Genomic DNA, 6,595 nt, shown 5'->3' with positions numbered 1-6,595 from the left:
TAACAGAAGCTGAGTAAAATGCATCTTCGCGTTTATTGTTTGCATGTGCAAAAGTACTGGTGAAAGGTGATAATACGAGTATTTAAAGAAAATTTCCAAAAAATTATTTGGTAAGCATCGTGTCTAAGCGCAAACCGTTTTACAATCGTAATTTTATGAAAATATTGGAAGTATGTATATAAATCCAAATGCACACTCATATGTACATACTTACATACATATATACATAAATATATACAGGGGTATCTGCTTATGTACATATGTATAGGCAGGTTAATATTGATTACACCCGCCGTTAAATTCGTAAAACCTCCAGTAAATTAACGAACGAAGGTGCCATGAGCGAGGCGAGAAGAAAGAAAAACTGCACTGCAAGAGAAGAAAAGCTGGTTAGCAAGAGTGGTGTAGCAGAATCGCAGAAGAAATTATCCAATGTTTCATTGCTTATCAAAGGCCAAGCATATAGATAAAGCTACATATGTACTACTATGGGTATAGAACAGTGCAAGACGTGTGCGTACAATTGCTTTGGGCAGACATCAGGGTAGCCAACTCATTTTTGAGAATTCCCCTGTTTTCGACAATGAAATTCTCCAATTTTGCTCGAAATTTCGTAAAATTCCCCACCCAGATATCTCCTTACTTACAAAAAAAAAAATTATGTATTTTGATATATTACTGGTCTTTTTTTTAATCTATGTATTAATAAACCAAACCAAACTTTTATAAAGGTTTTTAACAAATAAAGAATTAAAAATATTTATGTACAGAGATAATATTTACATACATACAGCGGTCGCGCCAATTATTATTATTTTTTTGTTATTTAATTTGAGTTATTTTTTTATAATAATATTATTTATATATATATATTTATGTTTATTCTTTAACAAAAACCATATAAATCCAAGTTTCAGACTTTGTGCAAGATTTGAGAAAAATTCAACAAACTTTCGTAAAAATTTCGAGCTGTTTAATTGGAGTTTCTATAAATATTTTGAGTATGCAGTTTTGTAGCCAACTCAATTCTAGAATAATAGTTTCAAATGGCTGAAAATTTCCGTTTTAGGATTTTTTCCTAAGTTGTTGCGTTGTTTTATTCCACATAAAAATAAATTATGTTCATTCGCTATTTGAAAGCAAATGCAAAGAAAACTCTAAAAAATCAACGGTAATTTTTAGCCATTGGAAACTTTGTTATACTAGAATTCCCCACAAAAAACGGTCCATTCTCCGATTTCACACGCAAACTGAAATTCCCCGCAAATCGGGGAATTCCCCACGAGTTGGCTACCCTGGCAGACATGGATTCGTATGGCACTTGTTGCTCAATCACTTGTTACTTTTATGGTGGTTCACCATTCGAAATGTACACCACAAGGATATCAGAAGAGGTTGGCGGAACTTATTGTCTTAAGAGTTGCCTTAAAGCTAAGGTATAGCAAAGTACAATGTTCGAAATTTGCCCACGTCGGAAATTCCGAAATGTAGCTAGCGAAATTAAAATCTACGTACATACATAATACATAACGTCACTTTTAGATGCCCACAAAATAATATTTTTATCAGTTTTGACTATTTGTCTTTGTTAATTTAAAGTTTGCTGTGTTTTTATAATTGTCTAGCTGCTCATAGAACAAACACCATAAAAATTCGCATTTTAAACTTTGTTCAAAAATTATAAAATTCTGCAAAATTTCACCAAAAATCCAAGCTTTTTAATCAGAATACTTAGATTAGGTACTTAGAATTTTGATATGCAGTTCTGTAGCCCATTAGATTGTAGCACATACATATAATGAAGTTCAAGCTTCAAATTGGTAAAAAATCCCATTGATTTTGGTTATTTTTTTGGTTGAAGGAGTTTCACATTTTTTTCTATATAAAGAATGTTCCACAATTTTCTTTTATATTTCAGGCACTGCTATCAAAAAAAATTGCCAAAAATCAACGGAATTTCTTACCAGCTGAAACCAGCACTACAACCTAGTGGGAAAGTGTAATGTATAGTAATCGAAAAGATAATCAGTAAAACGACCCTTTTTACATTCGAAAAAGCATTTTTTCCCCAGGGCGATGTCCTAAGAAAAGTGGGGCATTCAGTTTTGCATTACCTAGTAACGAGAAATTAATGTGTTTCAATATGAAATTTTTGGAATTTTTTGAATAAATTAGAATGCTGATTACATAGTTAGCAGTAATATAATCGAGAACTCATAAGAAATACATTATATTACTTAACACGCATGTAATGCATTACTACTTTTCCGACTGGGAATCTAATGGGCAACAAAACTGCATACCACAATTATTTCTAAAGATTTTGAAGTTATTTCTGATATTATATGCAATGTTATTTTGTGGCAAAACTCGTGGAGCTCGATGATTGATGATGATTTGTCTGAAACGCTCAAATTTTGAATTTTTTTTATCATAAAAGAACGAACTGCTCTTGACTTATGCAGGCGAAACCAAACTTTTACACACCCGGCGCACGTAATAAATATCGTTTTTTCACCTTTCAGTAAACTGCAATATTATTTTTCCGATGTTAAACAGTTTCGATAATATGCTATAATATATTGAAATAGTTGGACCAAGTTTGGTGGAAGTCGCTAAGGCGGTTATCGATACACACTTATGTAGTCATAAGTGGGTGGTGCCACGCCCATTTTACAAAAATCAATAATCTTGTGTCTTGTTAAGAAATTTTTGTAAGCTAGCGTCTTTAGTTATTGAAAAATCGGAGTTTTCGTATTTCTCAAAATTTACCTTTATATAATGAAAGGCAGTAATTTTGGCCCGATTTAAAAAATGTTCAACATACTGCTTTTTTGCGCCAAGATTGATAAATGTGCCGAGTTTGGTAGAAACTAATAAACCGGTTACCGAGATACACATATGTATGTAGGCGTAAGTGGGCGGTTCCACGCCCATTTTCCAAAAATTTCCCTAAAAATCATTTTCTGTTAAGAGCTAAATAATTACTAATTTGTCGAAGTTTTCGTATTTCTGTAAATTACCGTTATATGGGAGGTGGGCGTGGTTCCTGTCTGATTTCAAAAAATTTTCAAGTCAGGCCGTAACCAGTGTTTGCACCGAGTTTGGTTGGGATTGGTGAAGGGACCACAGAGATACTGCATTTCATTATAATATATTTCATAACTTTCTTGTTTTGTGCTAAAATTCTACTTCGCATACCAACTTTCAGCAATTTGGATCCGGTAATTGCGGAAATATCGTAGTTTTTGCATATTTCGAAAATACCGTTATATGGGAGGTGGGCGTGGTGTATCATTCTTTAGGGAATAAAGCGTGCTTTAATGTTCTAAAGATTTTTTGTATGTTTATTTAATGAAATAGAGTGAAAATTGCTTAAGAAGTTGACATATTCAAATTGTTGAAATTTTTACTCGCAACGCAGTAATTTCAGATCCGCAGTTTAGGAATTTTTTTCCTAGCAAGGACCTATTAAGAAAAACGGACTTAAGCTACATGTTATATTCAGATTTAAAATTAGCTATAAATATTTTATTATGAAATAACAGGTTGCAGCAATAGCTTCTGTAATAAAAGGAAAATGTTGTTTCGATTTTTTAAATTTCGATGAAAGTTTCGAAGGTTTTCGCCGCTTGGTTATGTTTTGAATTTGAATTCATTAAAGGCACGAAAAATCCGCCTACTACACGGAAAAATGTTTAAGTTTGTGCCATTTGAAGTTATGATGTTTTAAGTGGCACTACGTGAGATTCGGGATTTCAGCCGCTACTAGTATTACTGGGCTTTTAACCCTATAAATAATAAATCTTCAAACCTAACAAAAAACAATTTATATATTCGAAAACTAGACAACCGCACCTGTTACATGATGTTTAATTTGTAAGATTCTAATAATTTTTAGAAAAAATTACCTTTCACCATGCATACGGAATTACCAAGAAATACGATTCTTATTAGATTTCCTACTTTTAAGGATATACTTGACCACACAATATAAGTATGTACGATTACCTGCTAGGTCCTCCAACTGCCGAAAGTTAGTATTGATACCTAAAATTCACACCGAACTTTTGGGGAATACGCATTAAACTGCCCGTATCAGCATGCAGATATTTCTTGACTATTGTGAATTGCAGGTACCAATACTAATTTTCCACAATCCAGTACCCACAATGGGTAAGGAATACATCTAGAATAGGGGCGCTCGTTTTTGAGAAAGAATATGTCCGATTGCCTGCTAGGTACTGTAACTGTGTAAAATTAGTATTGGTACCTGCAATTCACAATGGTTAAGAAACATCTACATGCTGATACGGGCAGTTTACTGCGTATTCCCCAAAAGTTCGGAACTACATATATAGAATAAAGAAGCTTGTTTTCGAGAAGCAATAAATTTGAAGCAATGAGTTCTTTAAAGTTTCCAAAACGTCTGCTATTGCTTTTTATATAGAGAACTGAAGAAATGAGTCGGCCTTATCCACTTTTTTAAGGGAAAAATATCAAGTTTCGGAAGTCAACGCAGAATTTGTAATTAATGATTTTAAAGAAAAAAAGTTATTATGGCAATGCAATACGCGTTGGATTACGGCTCAACGCGAAAAGGATCGATTTCTTAAAGAAAATAGCGATTGGCTTGATGGAGAGCATTCGGCAAGTTTGCCGGTTTCCATGACTGAAGACGATGCAGCTTTCTCTATGGCTTCTACATTTTCTGGAAAGCGAGGAAGACCGTATACCTCCTATACAATTTCTTCAGAACCAAATGAAAGGCGCAAAAACACTACACTTTCGAGAGAATACGGATTTGAGCACATATATGAAGCATATTTGAAAGGACTGCGATCTATGGGGGAAAGAGTTGAAGCTAGTATTACGGATTAACAACATTACATGCCTGGATTAGATGCATGGAGATGATTTTCCACATATCATATCGTCACTAGACACGAATAAAGGCGCTTAAAGGAAACTTCTGCGAAGAAAGACTCATAATATAGTTGACGTCGAAGAAAGACGCGTTAAAATATTTGACGGCGAAGACGGTGTAAACTTATTTTCGCAGTCAACTACGTTTGCGGGTGTAACAGTATGTAAATTCCCCAAAGAGATTTAAGGAATGATGCTGAAGTGACAGTCTTTGACCAAGTATAAATCTATGATTACGCGTCTTTCTTCGCCGTCAATTAAGGTACGCGTCTTTCTTCGCCGAAGGTTTTCTTAACCGCCTTTTTCGTAAAATTTTTTTACGCGTGTTTTTTCGCCGTCGAAACACTAGTGCGCCTTTATTCGTGTCTAGTGACGATATAACTTTATTCTTCTTCTTTTTTGGCGCAGTAACCGCGTAAGCGATTTTGGCCGAGTTCAACAAAGCACGCCAGTCGTTTCTCCTCTGTGCCAACTGACGCCAATTGGAAATTCCAAGTGAAGCCAAGTCCTTCTCCACCTGATCTTTCCATCGCAGTGGGGGCCTCCCTCTTCCTCTGCTACCACCAGCGGGTTCCAAGTTGACTACTTTCAGAGCTGGAGCGTCGGTGTCCATTGGAACGATATAACCTATCTTTTAAAAAATGGTCTGCTACAAATGAAGTTCACAAAATGGAAAAAGAGAAAAGAAAACTGCGGTGCAAAGACTTTTTCGAGAAAAGCTGGGATTAGTCATAGATAAGCCACGGCAAGTAAGTGGCAACTCCAATAATGGAAATACAGCAAGAAGATTTTTTTCGAATGTCACTTGTTCTGCTGAAATAACTATAGTTGATGAAGTGCTGATACACAGACTGTATGTATATCATTCTACAAAATTTATCTTCAGGTATTATGACTGATGCATTTATGCATTGGAACAGCAAGAATATATGCCAACGAACACAACTGGTATTATATGCCATCCTCGGTGCACAAGCTATTGATCCATGGACAGCGTTATGTATAAAACGTTTTGCTGTACCAAATGAGATACAAAAATTAAAAATGCATGGTTTAAATTTACATGGTTTACTCTATCTACGCGCAAAGTTTCATCATCGTAACTTTAAAAACAAAAAAGTTACAGATTTTTGATCAGCAAATGCCTCACATTGCACATGGTGCAGCGTCCCGACGTAAGCTACTATTCGATACAAATACAGATATTGTACCTAAACTTTTTCTTTGCATGCAAATACGCATATATATACTTTCCACAATCAAACCAGCAATAGCATCAACATCAGTAACAAGTGAGAAGACAAATGGTAAAAAAATAACTTTTTAAAATATTGTAGATTTAGGTAACAACAAAAAATAGAGGTATATGTTTGTAAAATGACAGACGGAATTAGCGACCCAATAATGGACGAAATTGCAAGTATGATGACAACGATGGCTAGGGTTCGAAATTTCAGACTTTGGTATCGATACTGAGTACTCATTCCAGCATCGAGCTCATGGTATCGATACTCTAAAAGTATCAGGGAAAAAGTATCGATACTACTCAGTATCGGATTCATTAAAATACGTTTTTTGGGATACTAAAGTTATTTTGTTCTTCAATCGTATATCTAGTTATCTCCTGAAATTAAAACAATAGACATTTAAAATACTTGATTTTCATTTC

This window comes from Rhagoletis pomonella, unplaced genomic scaffold (assembly GCF_013731165.1).
Source record: "Rhagoletis pomonella isolate Grant_MI unplaced genomic scaffold, Rhpom_1.0 Rhpom_scaffold_01601, whole genome shotgun sequence".
NCBI lineage: Eukaryota > Metazoa > Arthropoda > Insecta > Diptera > Tephritidae > Rhagoletis > Rhagoletis pomonella.
The sequence above is the reverse complement of the archived record's forward strand: the minus strand, read 5'-3'. Positions refer to the sequence as shown.